Source organism: Eschrichtius robustus, chromosome 1 (assembly GCF_028021215.1).
Source record: "Eschrichtius robustus isolate mEscRob2 chromosome 1, mEscRob2.pri, whole genome shotgun sequence".
Classification (NCBI taxonomy): Eukaryota; Metazoa; Chordata; class Mammalia; order Artiodactyla; family Eschrichtiidae; genus Eschrichtius; species Eschrichtius robustus.
Genome location: NC_090824.1, coordinates 166,841,367 through 166,865,379, shown reverse-complemented (window position 1 = coordinate 166,865,379; position 24,013 = coordinate 166,841,367). Strand labels below are relative to the sequence as shown.

General features: G+C 47.3%; 1 protein-coding gene, 1 long non-coding RNA gene and 1 other non-coding gene across 4 annotated transcripts in view; 2 read left to right on the top strand and 1 right to left on the bottom strand.

The window, feature by feature from the left end:
* Positions 1 to 1,493: 1,493 nt before the first annotated feature.
* LOC137761139 (uncharacterized) lies at positions 1,494 to 8,639 on the bottom strand. Its single transcript, XR_011073395.1, has 3 exons — positions 8,369 to 8,639; positions 7,767 to 7,930; positions 1,494 to 2,438 (listed from the first exon to the last, which is right to left on the bottom strand). It is a non-coding gene; the product is annotated as an uncharacterized lncRNA (long non-coding RNA).
* TRNAA-UGC (transfer RNA alanine (anticodon UGC)) lies at positions 4,546 to 4,618 on the top strand. Its single transcript has one exon. It is a non-coding gene; the product is annotated as a tRNA-Ala (tRNA).
* A 2,370-nt stretch (positions 8,640 to 11,009) lies between the features above and the next one.
* CEMIP (cell migration inducing hyaluronidase 1) overlaps positions 11,010 to 24,013 on the top strand; it is a 160,858-nt gene continuing 147,854 nt past the window's right edge. For both annotated transcript variants that reach the window (XM_068558975.1, XM_068558966.1), the window contains exon 1: positions 11,010 to 11,264. The gene's annotated coding sequence lies outside the window, so the exon portion shown is untranslated. The remainder of the gene's footprint in view (positions 11,265 to 24,013) is intronic.

Sequence of the window (24,013 nt, the reverse complement as noted above, 5' to 3'; positions counted from 1 at the left end):
CTTTAGGCTTTTGAGAGGATTATGACCTAGCGGTTCAACATGCATCTGGGGAGTCCCTCTGCCTGCGCTTGAATCTCAGCTCCACTGGCTACTCCCTGTGTGTCACAGGGACACAATGTGACCGCTCTGTGCCTCAGTTTCCTCACCTGTAAAATAAGGGTGACTTAGTACTTACCTCATAATACTCAGGTGAGGATTGTATGAGCCTAGAACATACTGAGCTCTCAATAAAAATACTAGCTATTACCACCTGTAGAAATAGAACATTGTGGTCTCTACTGAAAGAATTTTCCAATGAACCCATTAGTAAAAGCCTCTTGGGAAGATATGGGAAAATGGCAGCATTCACTCCCGGCACCGTATCATGCAGAGCCATGGTTTTTGTGTGTCCTAGTATCCCTTGGGGTTTTTTTGTTTAATCAGAATTTTCCTTGTAAAAATTTTCTTCAGAAACACAAAGTGTTTCCATTTCTCTTCCATACATTTACACGCAATGGCCCTACCTCAGATTGTCACAGTAGAAATGCAGGGGCGTGCCAAACTCTCCTTCTGAGGACAGTGTGTGTCCGGCCTGCAACATGGTTTATCTTCAACAGACCACAACAATCTGATATCACCCAGCACTTACACTGATATAAAGAGGGACAGTTTTCCTTGGTGATATGAAGGAGAATTTCTAAAGTCAGCCAGCCTCTCTCTCTCTTTCTTTCTTCTTCTTCCTCCTCCTCCTCCTCCCCTCCCCTCCCCCTCCTTCTTCTTCTCTTCCTCCTCCTCCTCCCCCCCTCCTCTCCTTCTCCTCCTTCCCTCCTCTCCTCCCCCTCCTTCTTCTTCTTCCTCCTCCTCCCCCTTCTCTCTTCCTCTCCCAATTGTCTTGTAAACTTCCTTGCCTCCTGTACTTTCAATTAACATCACTTTACTGACATGGCTCATACCTTGACCAGAAGTTCATGTGTTAAACCACGGTCTGCCACAGACATAGAATCACAAACCTGGGAGGTTCCTTGGGAAGTACCTGGTCTAGGATTCCCCAGGACAGGATGCCTCACACATTCTGAGGGGGAAGGTGGGAAAGGAGGAGGAGGGGAGGGACAGGACAGAATTACTGCAATATGTCCTGGAATTCACATTTTCTAGTCATTAACTTTAGAAGGAGTATTATCTTTCTCTTATATATTTACCATTATTTTTCAAATGTATATAGATGTGGCTGTGATTAATAACCATTTTACAAAATCATTTACAGAATTCTTAGACTCACCAGTAACTTACTGTGTTAAATATATATATATATATATATATATATATATTTTTTTTTTTTTTTTTTTCTGGCCACGCTGCACAGCTTGTGGGATCTTAGTTCCCCAACCAGGGATCGAACCCAGGCCCCCAGCATTGGAAGCACGGAGTCCTAACAACTGGATCATCAGGGAATTCCCTAAGTATTTTCTTTTTTTTTTTTTTAATATTTATTCATTTATTTATGGCTGTGTTGGGTCTTCGTTTCTGTGCGAGGGCTCTCTCCAGTTGCGGCAAGCGGGGGCCACTCTTCATCGCGGTGCGCGGGCCTCCCACCGTCGCGGCCTCTCTTGTCGCGGAGCACAGGCTCCAGACGCGCAGGCTCAGTAATCGTGGCTCACGGGCCCAGTCGCTCCGCGGCACGTGGGATCCTCCCAGACCAGGGCTCGAACCCGTGTCCCCTGCATTGGCGGGCAGATTCTCAACCACTGCGCCACCAGGGAAGCCCCCTAAATATTTTCTGAACAGCAAATAATTAACTACAAGTCCTAGGATGCTGGACCAGTAGTTCTCAAAGTCTGGGCCCTGGACCAGGAACATCTTCATCACCTGGGAGCTCATTAGAAGTGCAGATTCTTGGCTCCCTTCCCAGACCTACCTAACCAGAAACCCTGCAGGAGAGGGGCCCAATAGTCTGCTCTAACAAGCCCTCCGGGTGATCTGATGTGATTCATGTTAAAGTTTGAAAATCTCTGAGCTGGATTATTGGACATTTAAATAAAAAAGGGATCCTACCGAGAATCTTTCCTATCCTCCCGATCAAGAAAAGACTCACTGTTCTTTGGCCACTGGAACAAGTAACCAGGAGAACAGGTTTTCAGGCTGTCCCAATTCATCAAGGACAGCTTCCTCTGGTCAGTATATGTGCTTCTGAGGGCCAGCCAATCAGCAACAGCCTTGCTCCAGTGACCAAGATGCCTCTGCTGAAGGTCACTTAATGCCTGAATACTCCCACTGTTAAGAGTCTACTAATCCCCAGCCCCACACTTCCCAACTACTCTACAGGAGATCCGCAGTCTGCCGTGTTTACTGCCTTGCAAACGATGAATCCAGCTTTTTGCTTCAGATATCGAATAGAGGCCTCTTCCTTCAGCACCCCATGCAGAAAACTGGATTTAGTCCGAGATGAGAGCCGCTGCCACCTACGGGGGAAGAGGGCATCGTAAATGCATAAAGTGGGCCAGGTGTGAGGCAGTACTGAGTAAAGAAGTGGTGACATGGAAAGGCAGTCACATTTTTATGACACATACACCGCCCCTTCTTTTTTTATACAAGAGGTGATCTAGGTAAAGGGAAATGCCCAAGAACAATTGATTTAGTGGCAGTTTGTTTATTTATTTATTTTTCAAGAAAATGTGTTATTTTGTTAATGCAAGCTTAAGAGCAATTATATAATATTTTTTTAACTTTTTAAAAAATTTTTATTGGAGTATAGTTGCTTTACAATGTTGTGTTAGTTTCTTCTGTACAGCAATGTGAATCAGCTATACGTACACCTATATCCCCTCTTTTTTGTATTTCCTTCACATTTAGGTCACCACAGAGCACTGAGTAGAGCTCCCTGTGCTACACAGTAAGTTCTCATTAGTTATCTACTTTATACATTAGTGGCAGTTCAAATACAGTTCATTCCCACACTGCTGTACTTTCTATACTTTTGGAAAGAACATTTCATGGCATTACAAAAAAATATCAAATGTGTTTGTTATGTTGCCACTGAAACCATGAGGTATCCAGGTTCTGGCTAAGGGTATTAGCAATAACAACAAAACAAAACCTAGGAATTTCATGGAGTATGTAAATACCATTTCGCTCATATGTATTTATTTCCCATGCCAGGAGTTTCTCTCTGAGAGTACAGTATAAATCTCAGTGGAGAAATGTTATTTATCCATTAATGCATCTATTGAGCATCTACTCAGTCTCTCATTGTGCTAGGCTGCGGACAGAGAGATGGGTAAGATGCATCTCTGTGCCACAAAGCTCACAGCCGGAGGTGGGGAGGAGGAGGAAGAGAGGGGCGCAAACACACACAGGGCTGTGATTTTACAACAGAATTCTCTACAAGTTTCCATGAGAACTCAGGATGGGGGAGAGCAGAAAAAGTCTCCCAATGGCAGCAACATTTGAGTCTTTTTTTTAAATTAATTATTTCTTTTATTTATTTTTGGCTGCACTGGATCTTTGTTGCTGCGCGCGGGCTTTCTCTAGTTGCGGCGAGCCTGCGGGCTTCTCATTGCGGTGGCTTCTCTTGTTGCAGAGCACGGGCTCTAGGCTCGCGGGCTCCACCAGTTGCTGCACGCGGGCTCAGTAGTTGTGGCTCACGGGGTCTAGAGCACAGGCTCAGTAGTTGTGGGGCATGGGCTTAGTTGCTCCATGGCATGTGGGATCTTCCCGGACCAGGGCTCGGACCCATGTCCCCTGCATTGGCAGGCGGATTCTTAACCACTGCATCACAAGGAAGGTCCCATAAACGACTCTATTTCTGATCCACTGGCATTTACACTCCAGTGGTATTGGGACAATAGGTAATAAACAACGAATAAAAGAAAAAAAATAAAAGAAAGATAAATCAGGGTAAGGGGATGGGCTAGAGAGTGATGGTGATGGAGACTATGTTTATAGGAAAGATGGGAAAGACCTTTCTGAGTGTGTGATTTTTGAGCAGAGACCTGAATAAAGTCAGGCACGGGGTCATGCAGATAGCTGAAGAGGCATCATTTCAGACAGAAGAAACAGCGAGTATCAACACAAAGGGCCTCAGGCTGGAGTACATTTAATGTGTTGAGGAAGCAGCAAGACGCCAAAGGGGGCTAGAGTCAAGCAAGCAAGATGTCTAGTGCCTGTGGTTGGAGTGGCAGCAGGTGGGCCCTTGCCCATCACGTCTCCAGATTTTGCTCCGAGTGAGAAGTAAATTGGAGGGTTTTGAGTAGAGAAGGATCATGTTTTGACATCCGTGTTGGAAGGAAAATCCTAGTCATAATTCCTTTGTAATGCTTCTTTTTTTCTTTGTAACTTGTGGTAAAATTTACCATCTTAACCACTTTAAAGTGTACAGTTTAGTAGTGTTCAGAGTATATTCACACTGTTGTGCAACCAATATCCAGAACTTTTTCATCTTGCAAAAAGGAAACTCTACCTCTGTTCAACGACGGCTCCCTGTCCCCCCAGGCCCTAGCAACCACCATTCTACTTTCTACGCTATGAATCTGACTACGTACTTCATTAAAGAGGAGGCGTATAGGGACTTCCCTGGCGGTCCAGTGGTTAGGACTCTGTGCTTGCACTGCAGGGGGCCTGGGTTCAATCCCTGGTCAGGGAACTAAGATCCTGCAAGCTGTGTGGCACGGCCCACCCCCCCCAAAAGGAGGCATATAGTATTTGTCTTTTTGTGACTGGCTCATTTCTTTTAGCATAATGTCCTCAAGTTTCATCCAAGTCAGGATTTCATCCCTTTTTTAAGGCTGAATAATATTCTGTTGTATGGATATACCACATTTTGTTTATCTCCTCATCAGTTGATGGACACTTGGGACTTTCTGGCTATTGTGAATAATGCTGCAATCAATATGAGTGTACAAATATCTCTTCAGTACCCTGCTTTCAATTCCTTTGGCTATAGACCCAGAAGTGGGATTGCTGGATCAGATCGTAGTTCTATTTTTAATTTTTTCACAAATGCCATATTGTTTTCCATGGTGCTTACATCATTTTACATTCTCACCAATAGTGTACAATCTCTCCACAGCCTCACTAACACTTGTGATTTTCTAATTTTGTTTTGTTCTGTTTATAGTGGCTATCCTAATGGGTGTGAAGGAATATTTCATTGAGGTTTTGATTTGTATTTCCCTAATGATTAGTGATGTTGGGCATCTCTGCATGTGCTTGTTGGCCAGTTGTATATCTTTGGAGAAACGAGCAATGCTTCTGTGACCTGCCAGGACACTGTCTAATATCAAGGCAGTTTAGAGCCCTCACTGCAGCAATTCTTCAGTAACATCTACTAAGCTCACAAATGCTTGGTGTGATCGGCCCGTGATATATTCTCTTCCGGAGCAGACAACTTCCAAAGAAAGAACTAGAAAAGCTCACATCAAAGTGTTTAACTAGAAGCAATGAAAACTAAAAGTACAATGAAATATAATATTTTTCTACTACGTTGGCAATGGGTTAAAAAAAAAAAGAATACCAGGTATTAAAGAGGATTCAGGGCAAGAGGCCCACTCATGTGTGGATTGTTGGAATGGAGACTGGTCTAACTTTTCTAGAGGGTAAGTTGGCTTTAAGTTGATGCAGGAACTTGCCTGGTGGCCCAGTGGTTAAGAATCTGCCAGCCAATGCGGGGGACACGGGTTTGAGCCCTGGTATGGGAAGATCCCAAATGCTGCAGAGAAACTAAGCCAGCGAGCCACAACTACTGAGCCCACATGCTGCAACTACTGAAGTCTGTGCGCCTAGAGCCTGTGCTCCGCAACATGAGAAGCCACCTCAATGAGAAGTCTGTGCGCCGCAACAAAGAGTAGCCCCCGCTCGCCACAACTAGAGAAAGCCCACATGCAGCAACGAAGACCCAACGCAGCCAAAAATAAAACAAATAAATACATAAATAAATAAGCTGATGCAAATTTAAATTTATCCAGAAGAAATAATGAGAGAGAAGTACAAAGATGTTCAAAATCATAGCCTTATTTAGAATACTGAAACCAGTATTAGGGGATTGATTATATAAATTATGTCCATATTAGGAAACAGTATACCATTTAAAGATAATGTTGAAGGAGATTTAAGACTTGGGGAAATGTTTACGGTATATTATTAAGTGAAAAAAGGCTTATTATTATATATGGCATAATTTTTTTGCCGTTTAAAAATTTATTCACTTTTTTCCTAGGTAGCACATTTACTTGGTTCAAAAATGAAAAAGCACAAAAACATACACAAGGAAAAGTCTATTTCTTATTCCTGTCTTATTCCATCATCCTACAACCCCACCAAAACCATCACCAGCAACAGACAGGAAATCATGTTATTGGTTTCTTGTATAGCATTCTAGATGATTTCTTATGCATCTATAAGTAAATGCAAATATATATCCTTTTTCCTTTCCCCTTTTGGACAAACGGTAGCTTGCTATATACATTGATTTACACTTTGATTTTTCATTTTAATACATAAAACTGATCCTTATTCTTTAAAAAAAAATAGCTGCATAGTATTCTATTATGTGAATGTAACATACGTTAGTTAGTCCTACCACTAGGCATTTAGGCTGTTTCTAATTTTTTGTGATTACAAATAGGGCTGCAATGTATAACCCTGCACATGTCATTTCACACATGGTGCAACACTGTCTATAGGATAAATTCCTATAAGTGGAACTGCTGAGTCAAATATTATGTACATTCTCAAAAGTCTTTGCAGACTGCCCTCAGAGGTTGTACCAAATGGAAATGTCACCAGCAAGGTATAAGGCAAGGCTCTGTTCTCCAACCTCACGCCATCCCCTAACAAAGGTGGTATCAGCAAATGTTTGGATTTTTGCCAATCTGATAGGGGTTTCAATGTAGCATTAGTTTGCATTTCTTTGTTTATGGGCAAAGTTGAGCCTCTTTTCAAATGTTTATGAACTATTTGGGTCTCTTTTTCCATGAACTGCATGTATAAATATATCATTTTAATTAAAAATGCTCATCTGGGGAATTCCCTGGTGGTCCAATGGTTAGGACTTGGCTCTTCCACTGCTCTGGCCCGGGTTCAATCCCTGGTCGGGAAATTAAGATCCTGCAAGCCATGCGGCGCAGCCAAAAAAAAATGCTCTATCTGTGTATTCATTTATTTATCATGTAAACGCTTCCTACACACCAACTCTCTGTTGGACATTATAGGTGCTACTGTAGGTAAAGGGGTGAACTTGGGAGACTCTGCCCCTGCTCTCCCAAAATGTGGGAGCTGGTGGAAGAGAAGGATTTTGAGCTAAACATTGAACTACTTATGGAATAAATACTTACATACATGTACATATTTGTGCATCTGTATATGTAATTTATACATGGAAAAATACTTGGTTATACACTATGAGTTAACAGAGATGATCTTGAGTAGAAATGATATTTTTCCTTTGTGCTTTTCTATATTTTCTGAGCTTTTTGTAATGTACATACATTATGTTTGCAGTTAGTTGATTTCTCCTTTGTTCATTTTCTGAATTTTCGAGGTTTTTTTTGTTTTTGCAAAGAACACGTATGATTTTTGCATTTAGGAAAAAGAACAACGTGATATGAAAACATGTACAGGCACACAAGTTTACATGTATTTTAGACAGAAAAAACACAGGAAAGAACGTTCGTTCTGTATGGTAATGAGGACACTGCAGAGAAAGATGTAGAAACCTATTTTCAGAGCTCCTAAGTGGCTGGCCAGTGTCCTAGGACTTCCCGTCCCAAATTCCAGTGCAGACCTCCACTCACCAGAAAAACTGAGGACTTGTCTCTCCTCAGCTGGGCAACCTCATCTGCATCCAACAAAACAGGAACTGAGCAGTTCTGAGTCTTGGAAATCTGGCCCCAGGGCCCATGGCTGGGAATTTCCCTTTTCGGATGCCAGCTTCAGGCTTGGTGTCCAAGGGCGACCCCTGTTGGTGGAATTGAAATATGCCCATTATTTGAGAGCTGCTATTAGGATTGGCATCCCTGAGGTTTTATTTTTTTGTGGGGTCTGCTGGAAGCCTTAAAGCCAACAGCCACTCGCTCCTTACCCCAGCTGCTTCCCAACTTTCCATGCCCCCCCTTGCCCCAGGTTTGCCTGCTGTTTGCCTGGGAAAACCAAGTCTGGGGCTTGAAGGATGAAGCCACAGTTGTGGCCAGCTTTTAAACATCACACAGGCAGGCTACTATAGGGGCAGGGGGCTGGCTTTGCTGGCCAGAGGGTAGAGTGCGGTGACTCTTGCTCTAAGTGACAAACTTGGATCCCGCCAGCCGACTGAAAACACCAGACTTGGGCAGCTTATGGGAGCAGCGAGCAGGTAGGCCATTCTACTACAAGGATGTGGTTGAGGGGGGCAGCAGCTTACCTGAGGAAGACAGGCTGGAGGCAAATTCACATGGAGGAAAAGGGCAGGCTTTCTGGGTGGGGTCACACCATTTAAGAATATTTCCTCTCTATCTGGAGATTCTGCCCAAAACCAGAAAACCCAGTGCAGCTTTTCTTGACCAGCTCCTGTGTCTGCATGTATAAGAGCAAGACCTTGGCTTGAGGAAAGTATGGGTAGTAATTATGCCAGAGTCATGTTGCCAACATTCATCCAAAAAAAGAACTACCCACGTACCCCGTCCATCACTGAGTGCTGAGTGGAAGTGCTGAATGGAGCTCTGCCTGAAGAATCTGTTTTTAGACAAGCAGAGCCTGTTTGTAATTCATCAGCATTGCTCTTTTTCCCCGGGGCACTGGTCTGTGATAAAGAAAGCTGGACACCAAGGAATGTGCTGGGCATTTCTGTGCTTTGAGAAAACATGACTAAGCACTTCTCAGAGCCCATCAGCAGACAAGAATCCTTCTTTACTATTTCATCTCTCAGACGCCTGTGGTGCAGGCTTCTCTCCAGAGACCTCATTCCCTGCAGGCCCCAAATCTACTCTCTCCTGATGGGAGAGAGGAGAATCCCACCTATCCCTCTCATTGCTCTAAGCAAGGCTGACCCTTCTCCACCTGTACCAAATGCTCAGCAGCCTCCAAATGCTTGTGGGTCCTGGAATCTGGGGGGTCCTCTTAAGAAAGAAATCAGGAATTAGGGTACGGCGTGGGGCACTTGGGTGGGTTCCTTCTAAATTTGCTGGAAAGGAAAGGCTGGGGAGGGAAACCTACCATAGGACCCAGCTCATTACCTCCCAAGAAGTCAAGAAAGTCAAGATGTCAAGAAAGAGAATCCCGATAACAGACCTAGTGACGGTCAAGATCAGCTTTCTGAGAAAGGCCTGGAGAGAGAATGCATTACTTCCCCAGCTTAGCCAGGTAATCAAGGCTTCTGTCCCAGTGCAGAAAACGTGGACACAGACTCCAGCAGCTTCTGACTATGGCCCCAAAGCCCAGACATAGATTCACGAAGCGGTGTGTGCTGCCTAGAATGAGGACTGTCCCTGCCGGGTCGGTTCGCACACGGCACTGGCTGGAAGGGAGAAAGGAATGTACCTCCTAGGAGGACTCCAGTTAAACAGGTGAGGGATTGAGTTGTAAGCTCCAAAAAAATGGGAGGGAATGCAACAAACAGAGAAGGAGAGTAGAGGGCTCCAAATCACAAAGTGAGTTAGTGGCGGAGTTGAGAGGAGACTCCACGTGCCGCAGGGACCTGCAACGGGCTCTTTCCACTAGTACTGTTTCCCCGGGCAGGGGATTATCTAGTGCAGTCATGCCTTCTTGCTCTGACCCTTGAGGACCTCAGTCTGTCCAGTTAGAGAGGTACAGAGCTCTCTCCCACGTACGGGAAGGATTCTAACTTGCTGAAGACCTGCTGTGTGCTAGGTACCTGTACTATTGTGACCTCACTTAAATCCTACCAGTCAGTAAGGAAGCATCAGAGAACGCATTTTCCTGATGAGGAAACTGATGCCCAGGGAGGTTAAGATCCATGTGGGCAGTCACATGCCTGGCGTGTCTGACTCTGGTTTCAACCCAAGGCCCCACGGCTTTTCCTCTCGGAGGGAACGCTAGGTCCTAGACCCGGATCTCTTTCTACGGCCACTGTCTGCTTACCAAACGCAAGCTCGTGTACCCCACGCACAGTGAGGCCAAACAAACCGAGATGTGGGAATTTGGAGCAGAGAAAGGTTTATTGCAGGGTTATGTAAGGAGACAGGTGGCTTGTGCCCCCCCAAACCCAGAACTCCCCAAAGGGTTTCAGCAAAGCATTTTTAAAGGCAAGGTGAGGGAGGGGCGTAGTTGGTTATTGCAAACTTCTTGGTGTAGGAATCCTCTGTTCCTGAAGCTGTCCACCTAGGTCAGGTCACGGTGTTTCTGTAAACCTCCAACAAGACAACTGTTATTCTCTGTTCTGCAACTTTCTATCACTTTATGCATGAAAAAGTGTCATACTCGTAAAGGTCAGAGGTTTATCACGGGCTATCCTGTATATTTCAGGCTACAGGCAACAATGTTAACTCGAAGCAAAAGCAATAGAATACACAGGTTAAAAAGAAACATCTAATATTGGGTCAGATTTGTTCTTCCCTATTACACCCTAATTTAAAAAAAGATTCTGAGGCTTAATAACCCTGAACCTTATCTCCCCGCGATTGTGCTCCAGACGCGGGACTTTCTCCTCCATAGCCTCTCCTACCACTGGGCGCGAGTGGGGTTTTAACCCTGCGCACCGGCGACCCTAAGGCCTCTGAGTCCGGAGAACAGGCTCTGAGCGGCCCGCTACGGCTGCTCCACCCGAGTCCTGGGCTCCAGCGCCCTCACCTGGCTGCTGCCGCTGGACTCCGCGCGCCCGGGTTCCGCAGGCTCGGGTCTGCGTCTCCCAGAGCGGCCGCCAGAGCCCGCCCGGGTCCGGCCGGGGCGCGGGGCCCCCGCCCCACTTGGGCAGGGGGGGAGCTTCAGCGGGGGGCGGGTCGGTGGCGCGCGGGCGTCAGGGGCCCCGGGGAGGAGTCAGCCCGGCGCGGCCGGCTGAAGCGGCAGCTTGCTATAAAAGGCGCCGCTCTGGCCGGCGGCCGGGGAGCGCGGGCGAGCGCAGCGCCTTGCAACCCGGCTGAGCCTGGCGAGCGCAAGTGGCGCGGCGTGCGGCGGCGGCGGGGCGCTCGGGGCCGGAGGAGCTGAGCGCGGTCAGGGGCTGAGCCCTGCTTTCCCAGACGAACTACCACTCCGCTTGCCCACGTCCCGGGAGATCGCAGGGCCCGTCAGTGTGCCACCCACCGCTCCGGCCGCTGCGCTTCTGGCCCGCGAGGCGTGCCACTGTCTTGGCTATCGACCGGGAGGTAAGAGGGCCGGGCTCGGCGCGCCAGGGCTGCGCGTACTGCCCAGCCTCGGGGGGGGGGGGCAGATTGGGGGTTCGGCGCCTCCACCAGTGATAGGGAAAACGTTACCCGTCATTGGCTTCTGTTTGTCCACTCAGTGCTGTGCGGTCCGCCTCTGTCTGTCTGTCCACGTGTCTGTTGAGGGGCACACGTCCTTGTCTCTGTCCGCTGTGGGATTTCTGTGAGATCGTGTGAGCCTTTGCAAGCAGCAGGTGCCAGGGGCTCCAGTGTCCCCGGAGCGCATCCAGCCGGGGGCAGATACCCGTTTTCCTTAGAGTTCCCCCGTTCTGAATGTCTCGGGGGGGCTTGCGCCCCAAACAGTGTCTTGCCGAGGAGGGACTGCTCCGAGGGTCAGGTCGCGGAGTCCAGCCCACAAGGAGCCGGCTCACACTGTGCATGAGTGGGCATGCATCGGGCAACAGGTCTGCGCCCTGCTGCTCGGCCTTCAGCACGGTCTTCCTTCTGGTTTTCCCCTCCGCCTCCCGCTGCCTACACGCTCGCGCACTCCCCGACGGCGTTAGGCACCCAGCATCGCTCTGGCACGCGACGGGTGGAGGCAATTGAATATTAGATGACACGAGGGCCCCTACTGCTGTTTAGGCTGAGATCCCCAACCTGCCATCGCTGCAAGAGGGTTCGGCGGTCCCTGGCAAGGGTCGTCAGCTCCAAGAAAGGTCATATTAGGTTGGGAAGAAAGTCAGGGACCTGGTGGAGTGCAGGCCAGGGCCGTGGCCAGGTCTCCAGCTCGCCGCTCTGGGAACCAGGGCCAGAGACATTCTGGAATGGACCCGGCCGGACGCATGTGCTCTTGAGAAAGGAGCTCAGTGCGCCGAGGTCCTCCGCCGCAGACTCGCTGTCCGCGTTCTCAGAGACGGCCGCCGTTCCCCAAGGGTCCAACACTGCTGCCGTCCCCGGCGCGCCGCCAGGAGCCGGGTTTGAGGTCCTGAGTCCTGCTTCATGCAGCCAACGCTGCCCACAGGTGAGAACTCCCTTTTTAAACTAACCTTTTGATGTGTGAGCCAGTGCCTGGCTGCAGCCTGGGAGCGAGTCTCTCTTTCCATTCCGGCGGTCTGGAGCGTTATCCCGGGCGCGCCCGGGGGCGGGAGCCGGCGGCTCTGCGTGCCCAGGCGCGGAGCCACCATGGACAGCTCCCAGCCGCTTCCTCCACTCCCGGTCTGTGGCCCTGGGTCTCCCGGGGAAGTCGCGCGGCTTTCCTCCCAGACTCAGAGTAGGGGTACAGGGCAGGAGGAGAGGGACCACTAGTCTGCGGGAGCCCTCGGTGTCCGGTCCCAAGGAGACGTGAGCCACTCAAAAGGAAGATAAAGGGAGCCCGCGTGGTCTGTGCCCGGCTGCTAGATCAGCCTGCAGCTGAGCTCTGTACACGACCTCTGGAATGGTGTCGCAGGTGCGCTTCTCTGGCTTTTCAGCAGCCCCACGGGGCCCTCCGAGGTGTTATGACTGTGTGACGCCTGAGCGTTTGACTGAGGCAGTGACATAATGCCAGACCTAACTGACCTCCCTCAAACTGTTTTCTGCACATGATATAGGGTCATGTTCCGTTTTATTAAATTATTTAGTAAATATGGTACTGGGAGGCGATATTAGTTTCACAGTTACAGTGACAGAATGGAGAAGAATCAGACAGAACATGTGCATAGAGAATGAGTTTGGATGCGTTTGCAAAAGCAACTGTGCTGTTTTCCGATCCTAATCATTTCCTCCCAGGTCCATAACACTTTTTAAGAAGCTTCCATTGGTTCCTCTTTAGCCCAGTAGAGGGTTTTTCAAGTTGGTTGCTTGGAAACAGGGTGGAGAGAACCTGTAGGGGTTAATCTGAGTAAATTAAACATCTCCCTTCTCTGATAAGAAATGACATTGGCTGGGGCTCTTCTTTTTGTCATTTTCACCTATACAGAAGATGTATCTTCCTTCATTTTAAAATTGCAAGAAATTCAGAAGATCTGCTTCTGTTTGTGACTGGCGAAGGTCCATGGAGAGTAAAAACAATTAAGCATCTTTATTTATTTACTTTTGGAGCAGCATGTGTGACTTTTCGAAAGTCACTTAAGTTCTGTGTCTGTTTCCCCATCTGTAAACTGGGGACAACACAATCTACCTTGCAGAGTTGCTGATGAGAATTAAGTAGCACAGTGTAAAGCACTTATACCGGTGCTGAGCACAGAGAGATCTCTTAAAATGGTAGCGATTATAGGTATATTTTAAAGACGGTTGTGCACTGCTTTTGACTTATGTTCACCAGCCCTCTATTCTCTTTCCTAACCTAGTAATTGTTTGATAGGGACTCCAGCTCCACTTTATATTCATGTTCGAAAACTTGTTGATGGAATTGATGAAAGTGCTGAAGTTGATCACAATGCTGAAACAAACAAAACAAAACAAAACAAACAAAACTTGTTCACCAAAGAAAAATGGAAGAATTTTTGCATGAAACAAATCAGTTGCCTGTTTTTCCCACCTGTACCACTTGGAGAAAAGATAAAGTAAGCAATTTTCAGAATCTTATCACAGCCCTCTGGTTGAAATGATCAATTCTTCCTGATTCTTCTCTCAAAAGAATGCAGGATCTTCCGAGGGGCCTCTTTGTCTTCTTGAAGGTGAAGTTCCCTTGGGTGTTGATGGAGATTGGCCTCCACAGCCCCATTTCTGGATTCCTGCAGGATGAAGTGAGGGGTTGCTGCACTAGGGCAGCACCTGGTCCAGGAAACCCCTGAGTGGTCGTTACCAGGCAGGAAGCGCATTCCCTTGTGCTTGAGCCTTGCTTGGCTGTGAGACCCTGATCAAGACACGCACTCGCTCTGCCTGGTGCCTTACCACTTATTTGTTCTCAGATAGATTTGAAAATTTCCTCCAGCTCCACCTTCGGGGGTCTGTGTGGTAGAAATCCCTAATATGTGACACACCACAGAGGTTTGGATAATGGAGTTGTAGTGGGTCCAATCTTACATTTAGATTTTTTTTTTTCCACAAAATGTATGTGTGTATGTGTGCGTGTCTGTGTGTGTGTGTTTCTGCCAGTTCCACGTTCTGGGGCTCTTAGATTTTCCATATTTTTTTCCTTAGTAGATCAGAAGTAATCTTAGCTCCCTCCATCTGAAAAGAGTGGAACTGAAGGATGCGGTCCGCAGATGCTGGGAATCTTTCTGTGACTTTTGTCTACCCGGTAATGCGAATGGAGCAGGACGACGTGGGCCTGGCTGACCTTGAAGTCCCGGTTCTCTTCTCTGGACTCCCGTGCAGTTCCGGTTTCCAGCACACAAGACTTTCTGGTAGGAAAACTATTGAACTACAGAACACTTTTGCAGTATAGGGGCCAAAGAGGGGAGGGACTGGCGTGAGAGGCAGAAAGGGGCTCTTCACAGATCCTGTGACATTCTGCCTGTTGCAGCAGTGTCTGTGTGGCTGGGACGGCCGGATCAAATGGCAAGAGTGGCATTCAGTGGGGAAGGCCGGCGGGATGACAGGGGTGAATTCAGTTACTCTCAGCCTCCTTTGAAGCCCGCCGCTTAAGTGACCCCCTTTTAGTACCTTCTGTGATATTGACAGAGGAGCACAATTTGATAGGATAAAAACATTTTGCACTTGTAGTTTCCTGGTAAATCAAAACAGAAATACAAGCATGTGTGTTGGGTTCCCAAAAGGAACAAAGTTGTGTTTAAGGGCTGCATTCACAAGAGCCTATATCCATGATCAATCTAGGCTACATCTCTCATTCCACACGACGGCAGATACCCAGATGGATCACCTCATCCGAGTAATGCATCAGTTGTCTCCTTTTGCTTGGTTTTTATCATTACATGGAGGCCACTCAGTTTCCTCTGAACAGGGAACAGGAAAGGATCACATTCTTACTCTCGTATCTGGTTAGGTTAGTAGGAGGTTAGGATGGTAATGGGTTGGAGGGAGACTTCTCAGTACTGAGTTCCCTTTTATTGTTTCGCCAGCTGATAGCTGGGCCCTGAGCCTCCTTTCCCAAAAGCCTGGCATGTGGATATTTCGTTAAATTGGATAGGACTCTGGTGCCTATCATAGCGACTCTCATTATCTGCACTTCCAAGGGCCATCCTAGTCTCTCTGGTAGGTCCCCTATCCTTCTTTTTCCTCTGTCTGCTTTGGTGAGAGGCTTCGTTCAAAGCTGGCTCTTCAGAAGAGAGGCTGCACGCAGAGAAATGTCATCAAATATACATTTGCTTTCTGCTTAGTTCCCTCGGTGCCAGGAAACACACTTCCCCACCCGGAGGGAGAGGAGTTGCTGCTCTCCCCTGCCCCTGTTATTTTCCAGGGCCCTTCTCTAGGCTCAGCTTGGCTCCAGGCATCCGAATCCATCCTTCACTTCCCACCCCCTGCAGGTGTGGGAGCCTTCGGTAGGGGAGGGTGAGTGGGGCGCACAGGCAGCCGGCCTCCCCCACTGGCACTTACTCAGAACAGGTTTCCTCTCTCTAGCTCCGGACAGTCTGGCTCCTTGCGTGGGGATATTGCTGAGGCATTATCTTTGAATCTTCTGCAAGGACAGCCACATGATAGATCTAACTCGGGTTTAAAGTGCTTTGACCAGACAACTGCTTTTGAAAACCCTGTGTGTTTCTTTCCCTCAGCTGTCCCTAAAAGAGCTTAGCCACGAGGCATTTTGTGTTACAGGGAAGGCACGTCTAGAAACTGGTCCTTCCGGCATGTAAAGTATCTGTGCCAGACTTTTGCCTCTCCTGTTTCTAGACATCACTGGAGGAGGGGGCAGGAGGGCTGCAGACTTCCCCAGGAAGCTGCTGCACTCTTTGGCCTTTTCTGGGGTCAGGAGTTCATGCTGTTGGCCTGAGACTTTATGGCTATAAGGCATGGACCCAGCCCATGGGACTGAGGAAAGTACAGTGGGCAGGACTTTTCAGACTTTCATAGGCAAACAGATCACAGGGGCGCTTGTTAAAATGCAAGTTCTGATCGGGTGGATCTGGGGTGGAGCCTGAGCATCTGCATTTCCCACAGGCTCCCAGGTGATGCTGATGGTCTGTGGAGCTCCCTTTGGGTCTCCAGGGCTTACATCACTGCTGACCTTCTGTGATGCCAGCTCAACTCTTTTTGGTATAATTTAAGTCCATTTCTGATGTCCGAGGAGATGGGGCCCAGCTGGCCTATGTCCTCCTAATGACCTTCTAACGACCCTTCAAATTCTTGGAGATAATTATTGTCACTCCTAAGCTGTCTTATCAGTAGACTAAATATCTTGAACCCCTTTGAGTTTCCCCTTTTCCTGGTCATAATAAATTTTCCAAAGCTCTCTGGACCGAGTTACTTTTAAGTGCAAGACCATTGTGCAAATGGCAATTTATCTTTGCCTGGCAGAGGCATTTGAATGTAATTTTGGTGGTATTAAGAGATCACTTGGGGAATTTCATCTCACTCTGGTTCCAGACACTGAGAATGCCTGTTTACATTTAAACAACTTTACTTGACTCTAAAGATCACAACTTTTTTTTGTTTGGAACCTGAAAATGGAATTCAAGGCTCAATTATCTTCCTCAGCTGCCCTCCCTGTAGCCTTCCTGTGGGGATGAGCTGGTAATCAGAGATGCCCCCTGCAGCCCAAGATGCAAGGGTGCAGTTGCATTCAGTCACCCACTGCCGCATCTGGAAGCAGGGAAGAAACTGAGTACAAGGTTTTGAGCATCTTCTACGGGGCAGGCCCTGTGTTAGCCACTGGGGAGACAGAGCTGAATAAATGGTCTCTGTCCTCCAGAGCTAACAGTCCCGTGGAGGGAGCAGACGTCAATGTCAGCAGTTGCCATGCAGTGTGACCGAGGCTAGGACAGATGGGTCAGGAGGTGTGGTGGGCAGGGGCCTGCTGGGGGGAAGGCAAAGCCAGGGGACATCCCAGGAAGCTTCCCTGAGAAGGGGCATGAGAAGAGGTGTGTCTAGAAGGATTAGCAGGAGTTTACAGGGATTTTTCTGGTGAGGCCCATGTGGGAAGTGGAGTTTAGAAGGCATTCTACACAGAGAGGGGGCCATGGGGAAAGATCCAGAAGCATAGACAGGCTTAAACCTTTCACCTCTTGCAACCCCTCAGTTGCACAAAGCTCTGTACCTGAACTGCCCAGACCTTGGGCCACACCTGACCAAGGAGAGAGAGTCCTACCGGGCAGCTGTAGGTCTCTGGGGCCTTTTGCTTCTTGGGCCAGTGGTTTAAAATTACTTTAACCATATTTTTTTCATAAAATCTTACTAAATCCTAATGTACAAACCAGAGGGAATGTGGCTGCGGCTGGGAGTAGGGGCTTGATTTTTGTCTTGAGGTCCCCAAGGGATTCCACGGAGCTCTATGGGTTCCAAGGAACACAGTTTGGAAACCTCTGTCCTGGAGCATTTCCTTTTGCTTTTGACAGTCACATTAAGAGTGTTATCTTAGTCTTATCGTGGTTTGCCTTGCTATGTCTTCTTCACATTCTAGATGTCTTGCTGGTTGTTGTGTCAACAATTTTCAATGAAAAGAAACCAGAAGTATCCCGTGTGACACTCTAACAAACGTGGGGTATATGGGGTACGGGTGGGGAAGGAAACGTGGCAGGTGCTGTTTCAAAAAACTCCAGCCGTAGAGGACCACCGGAGGAGGAAAATGGAGCTGTGAGCTTCTTGCAGAAGTGGGCTTTTTATTTTCAACTTTGTTACTCAATCTTTTCTAATCTTACAAGGCTTTTCAGATTCTATAAAAGCTGGCAAGAAAAAAAAAAGCATATTTCTAGGGTATAAGACTCAACAAATTCTTCCCAGGATCTTGCATCCCTTTTCATTGATGTAGCCAAGAGTGAGTTTTGAAAAGGGACTGTAAGCCAGAAATATAAGAATGGAAAAGTTCCACTGGCCCAGGGTGAGGCGGAAGGTTTCAGTTCGAGCTGGAGCTCCTGTGGGCATCTTAACAAAGCTCTCTTAAAGGAGAAAATTGATACTCTAAATGGGACAACGCCCAAAGGGAGCCCCACCCCTCACTGATGGGTGCTCCCAGTCCTTAGAAAGGGATCTGAAGAGCTCCCTCTGTTCACAGAGCCAGCTCCAAAAGCACCATCATATGCCTGATTTAAGGTGATGAAAGTAAGTCATGTTCAGTCTGGAGAGCTCCACTGGGTATGTGAGGAACCCTGATGGAGGGAAGGGACAAACGAGGGTTCCCTCCAGGATGGGCATCTGTAGTTGTCTGGGGCTTGTTCTGCTGCCAGACCAACAACCCATGGAACTGGGCAGTGTCAGGGAAGGCCGGAGAGCTGGTGATCAACAGCCTCTGTATCCAGATGGCCTCGTGTCCAGAGGTCTTGGTATCAGCCCCCATTGCCTTGGAAACTGGAACACCTGGAACTATGGGCTTGACTCCCAAAGCGTGGGGATTCACCTTCCCCTTGCTTCCTAGGGCGGGACTTAGGCTGGGACGGGTGACCAAAGACACTGGTTCCCTAGATCCCACAGGACTGTCTGATGGGTGGCCAGTGATGAGCCTGAGCTGTCCACTTGGATGCAGAGGCTGCTGCCCGGCTCTCACCACACGGCATGCCCTCCTTCCCTCCACTCCCCTGAGGGGGCAGTGGGGCCTGCATGTGGGCAATGAGGACACTGATGCCCAAGGGTACAGAGCTGGTACAGGATGACATCTTGGGTGTCTGTCTAGCTCTTAGTCCAGTGCATCACTCACCCGCCTTCTTTCCAGGGCTCTTGTCCTTGCTGAGTGGTGCGGGCCGTTGTTCCCAGCTTGGTCTCCTCGAGTCCCCCAAATTGCTGGGTCTCCAGAGCCTCCCAGGGGACAGCGGGCATGCCAAACTGTTCTCCTTCCTGTAAAGAACAACAACAATGAACCTCAAAAGGATTGAGCCGGGGAGCAGATTTAGGCAGACTGTTAAATTTTTTCGTTTTAAAAACAAACTGGTGGTTTATGACGAACTGTTGGAAAGCTGACTGTTACAGCCCCTGAGTAATTCACTCGTATGCTAATTTTCCAAAGGTTTGGGTTCAGGAAAACCTCAAACATAGTGGCTAAGTACTTTTCCTTTCCTTTAAAAATTGTGTTTATTTTGGGAGGAATTTAATCCATATGTTTCAGATCTATTTCCATGTTACTCAGCAAAAGGTTGTTATTTGCCCAACATTGCTAAGCCATGAGCGTGCTTGGGTCCTTTCTCTCTCCTTCCCACAGCCGTCCCCAGGCCCTACCCAATGGGTGCTCACAGCTGAGCTCCGGGCTTGTGGCTCGTTGATTCTATAGCCTTCTATGAGACAAAAGCAAATGTAGGTACTAGAGGCAAAAAGAAAAATCCGTAATACTGGTTCTGTCTTTATTTAACATTTCGATTTTTCATTCACTATAGATTTTTTGCATTAATTTCAATTTGTTAAATATTGATTACAATATCAGCTATAGTGATGGCTGAGTTCTCACCCTTCTCCCGACCGACCCCCTCTAGGGCTCTTTCCTGTTGGGAGGTCAAAGTCCTTACCGTCAGTGCTGGTTCTGTTCTGATATTTTCTGATGCAGACATCGGTGCCAGAGACAGACAAACAAGCTTTGGGGATGTTAAAGGCGTCTCCGGCTCTTAACCTACCTGTTGATCTGAACTGGGGGTGTAGAAGTCTTAGGGAAAGTGGAGGAGAGACGTATGTGGGTCCTCTTTAGACGTCCATGTGGTCTGAAGCCGATATTTTCCCTTCTCCATTGCTTACCTTCCTTTTTGGAGAGGGAAGGAATTGTGGTGTTCCCTTGTAGAATGTTTTGCCAGTTATGCTGGGCGGATGTGTCACTATGTCTGTGACTTCTTAAGAAGACACTGTGTTTACCAGATTTCTTAATTCAGTTCCTGGTAACAAAAGAGAGAGCAGTTGTGGGATTTGGGCTTTGGAACTTTCGCATGCAAGGATTTCTTCTCATTTAAGTGATTTTGTAAAAATAAAAAGGCACAGCAATCTCGGTGGCGTCGATCTGGTTCACAGCTTTGAAGAAGCTGGGAGTTTCCTTTGGCCACCTAACTGTGGGCTGTGCATACACTTGAGCTTTCCAGGTGGCTGAGCTGAAATCTGTTTCCAGTTTTAAAATGGTTGGGCAATGTTGTTACAAATGGTAACATATAAACATATCCCAGGATTTTCTGAGAATGACCAGGTGGTGAAGTTCATTTTTACTTTAAACATTCCCCGCATACAGTTACTTTAAACAAGAAGCTATTCTTAACATGGAAAAAAGATGATGCTTCTATTGAATCTTGCTTAATAAGCATGAACTTGAGCTTCTGCTCTGCTGAGGTTGCTTGAGGACATCACCTCTCCAAGGTCAAGGGGAACAGAGAGGGGTAGAGTCGCACTTTGAATGGGGAATGTCCGCTTCACACAGGGCCCTTTGGTGGACTTTCTGGGAAACGTGGGGCAAGGCGAGGGTTTCCCCTCAGTGTGGAGCACGGGGCTGGCTCCCATCTCAGCCGCTCCCAGGATAAGGCAGTCATTTCTTCATTCAGAGCTCAGAGGCAGAGACTCTTTTATGTTCTGTTCTATTCCCAAGGACTAGCACATAGTAGGTACTCAAATGTGAATTAAATGTACAAATGCATGAGTCCTGCCTCTGAGTCCCCCGCGCGTCCCCCGCGCCCCCCCCCCCCCCACACAAGCATATACTTTTCTCGGTGGAATAGAGTTGATGCTGAGTCTTGTGTATTCTGCTCTGGGAATTGAATGAACCCTGAGCCTGCCAATCACCTTCTCGGAGGTCTGTACACTGGTGGCCCTGTGGTTATTCCCATCATGTTTATTCATATCCAGTGCTTCTTGAGCGCTTACTAAGTTCAGGCACCATGCAGAGAACTTTACATACATCACCTCAGTTAATCCTCCTGACCACTCTGAGGCAACTCAAGGCATCAGGTGGAGGAGACTCTGTGAGATCCACCTGAGGTCACTTGCCTGGATGTCATGGAGTTGACACAGGTCTGTGTGAGTCCAAAAACCCATGCTCTGAATAATGACTGATGTTGCCTGATTCTTAAACTTGGAGAAAGCACGTTTAGGGGAATATCGTAATTCGTAATAAAGCAGTTTGAGAATAATGGCAACCCAAACACACTTGTCGATTCACCAATTCTTTCCGGACACCTGGGATTCAGAAATGACCCCGTAGCATCTGCCTGCCACGGAGAAGCTCCCAGTTGAGGAGATGGACAGACGGGCGTTCAGGTACCTACAGTCTGTGCTGTAAGGCAGGTGTGGACAAAGTGGAAGCACTACAGATTGATGAGAAATAACTGCTGGGGAAAGAGACAAGGCATCATGGGGAACTGTTTTTTGATTGGGCCTTTTTTTTTAATTAAAAATTTTTTTTTTCTTTTATTTTTGGCCGCACCGTGCAGCATGCAGGATCCTAGCTCCCTGACCAGGGATCGAACCCGCTTCCCTTGCAGTGGAAGTGCAGTCTTAACCACTGGACAGCCAGGGAAGTTCTGATGGGGCCTTGAAGGAGTGTCCAGTTTGCTGGCCGGAGAAGGGAGGGTTAGGAAGGCAGGAATAGCCTGAACTAAATTTAGAGAATCTAGAAAGCAGATATTCGGGGGAAGGTCTAGGAGTTCCCTGGAAATGAGACTGTGAAAGTGGGGGCAGGTGGTGGTGGTCCTTAAAAGCTGAGTCAGGACGTTTGGCCTTTCATGTAAGTGGCTTTGACGAGGGGAGGGGTGTCATCAGTAGTTGGACATTAGACCATTGTTCCTGGTGGCAGGTGGCTTGGGTTGGGCTTGTGTTCCTCAGTCCTAAGGGTGGTCTTGGCAGGAAGTCCATTCCAGAATACCAGTTCTCACTTGAGAATGTAGCTCCTAGGGCCCAGCAAAGGCAATAAGGAAAACTGCACTGCCTACAGTGAATTATTGGTGCCCGGACAAGAGGGCAAGAGGGAGAACGTTAAATTGGAAATATTTCAGGGATCTCGTGGCCCGAGACCCTGCCAACGTGAGGTCTGGTCCTTCTGCGGGGAGAGCTCCAAGCCTTTGAGAAAAATGTTCTGAGACTCATGAGTCTTCGGGATTATCCCTCCAGACTGATGCATCCCTGCTTTCTGTATCCAGTCTCACTGTGGGGTCAGAGTGTTCTAGTCTTCATCCCGTGGCCTTTGTGCTGACTTTTTTGTAAGCACCTTCATAATTCTTCACAAATTCTTGGGCAAATTCCTAACTGCTTTGTTTGACTGACCTGCAGCAGAAGTGGTGGAAGGAATGTGGGCGAAAGGGACAGAATTTTCACGGGAGGCTCACCTTGAGGAAGGAGAGAGCAGTCACTGCGAAAGATGTTAGTTCAGTTCAAATAGTCCAGCTGAAACTGGATGAAACAGATACTCTGAACGCTGTCTGGCCTGCAGAGGTGCCAGGGTGAGTTTCCAGCCTTCATCTCTTTCCTGCCCTGTAGCTGCGATGAGACATTTAGGTGATTTCAGTGAACTAAACCCATCCACAGATATTCTCTTAGTGTTGCTCCTGTACCCAGGACTGTATTTCGTCCTACAACAAATCTAAGAGGGCCCATCAAATGACCAGAGGAGAGAGAGGTCACGAGGTCTGGGGCTCTGCCCTCTTGACAGAAACATATTAGTTTAGATTCAGATCATCAATATCTCCAAGATGGTTCTAATCAGATGAATGGAGAGAAATATGAAGGAAGTATTTCAGAAAAGACTCCTTTAGATTTTGCTGACTACAGAATTAACTGTTTTTTATATTCCTTCCTCATCATGTTTTCAAGCTCTTTAGCTTATATTTTCCTTGATTATAGGATGTTAGAGATGGTGGCATGAGCTGAAAAGGGGCATGAACTTTGGAGCCTCGCAGACCTAACTGCAAATCTGCCTCCGCCACTGATGAGCTCTCTGAGCTTGGACAAGTTACTTCACCTCTTGGTGCCTTCGTTGTTTATTCACCCCCTAAAACGGGGATGATTGTGTATTATTCTGAGAATAATCCATGGCAAATAATAGTGAAATAATACATGGCAAACTTCTCAGAGTTGTGACCTGGTACGCACGAGGTATATAGAATGGCATTTCTCTTCCATTTGTTGGCAGACTTGATTGAATTAGTAGACATTTTAAATGGAGAGGGCAGTGCTGTAACTTCTGGGGGCATTTTCAAACGTTCGGACTTCAGTAAACTCGGGGAAGTATCCAGTCCTGCAGACACCATCTGAATGGCCCAGGCATGTGCTCCAGAGGTCGAGTGCAGAGGAAAAGATTGTGTGCCAAGTTCAGCATCCGTGGGAGCAGGGGACCGGGTCCTCCTGGCTCACCACTGCCTCTCCAGAACTGAGCTGGTGCTTAACACACATGTATGAATGAATGACATTTTAAATAAATTTAAAAAATTTTTATTGATGTATAGTTGATTTACAATGTTGTGTTAGTTTCAGGTGTACAGCAAAGTATCAGTTATATTTATATTCTTTTTCAGGTTCTTTTCCATTATAGGTTATTATAAGATATTGAATATAGTTCCCTGTGGTATATAGTAGGTCCTTGTTGTTTATTTTATATATAGTAGTGTATATCTGTTAATCCCAAACTCCTAATTTATCCCTCCCGCCTCTTTCCCCTTTGGTAACCATAAGTGAATGAATAATATTTAAATTTTTTTTTTAATTTTTAAAAATTTTATTGAACTATAGTTGTTTACAATGTTGTGTTAATTTCTGCTGTACAGCAAAGT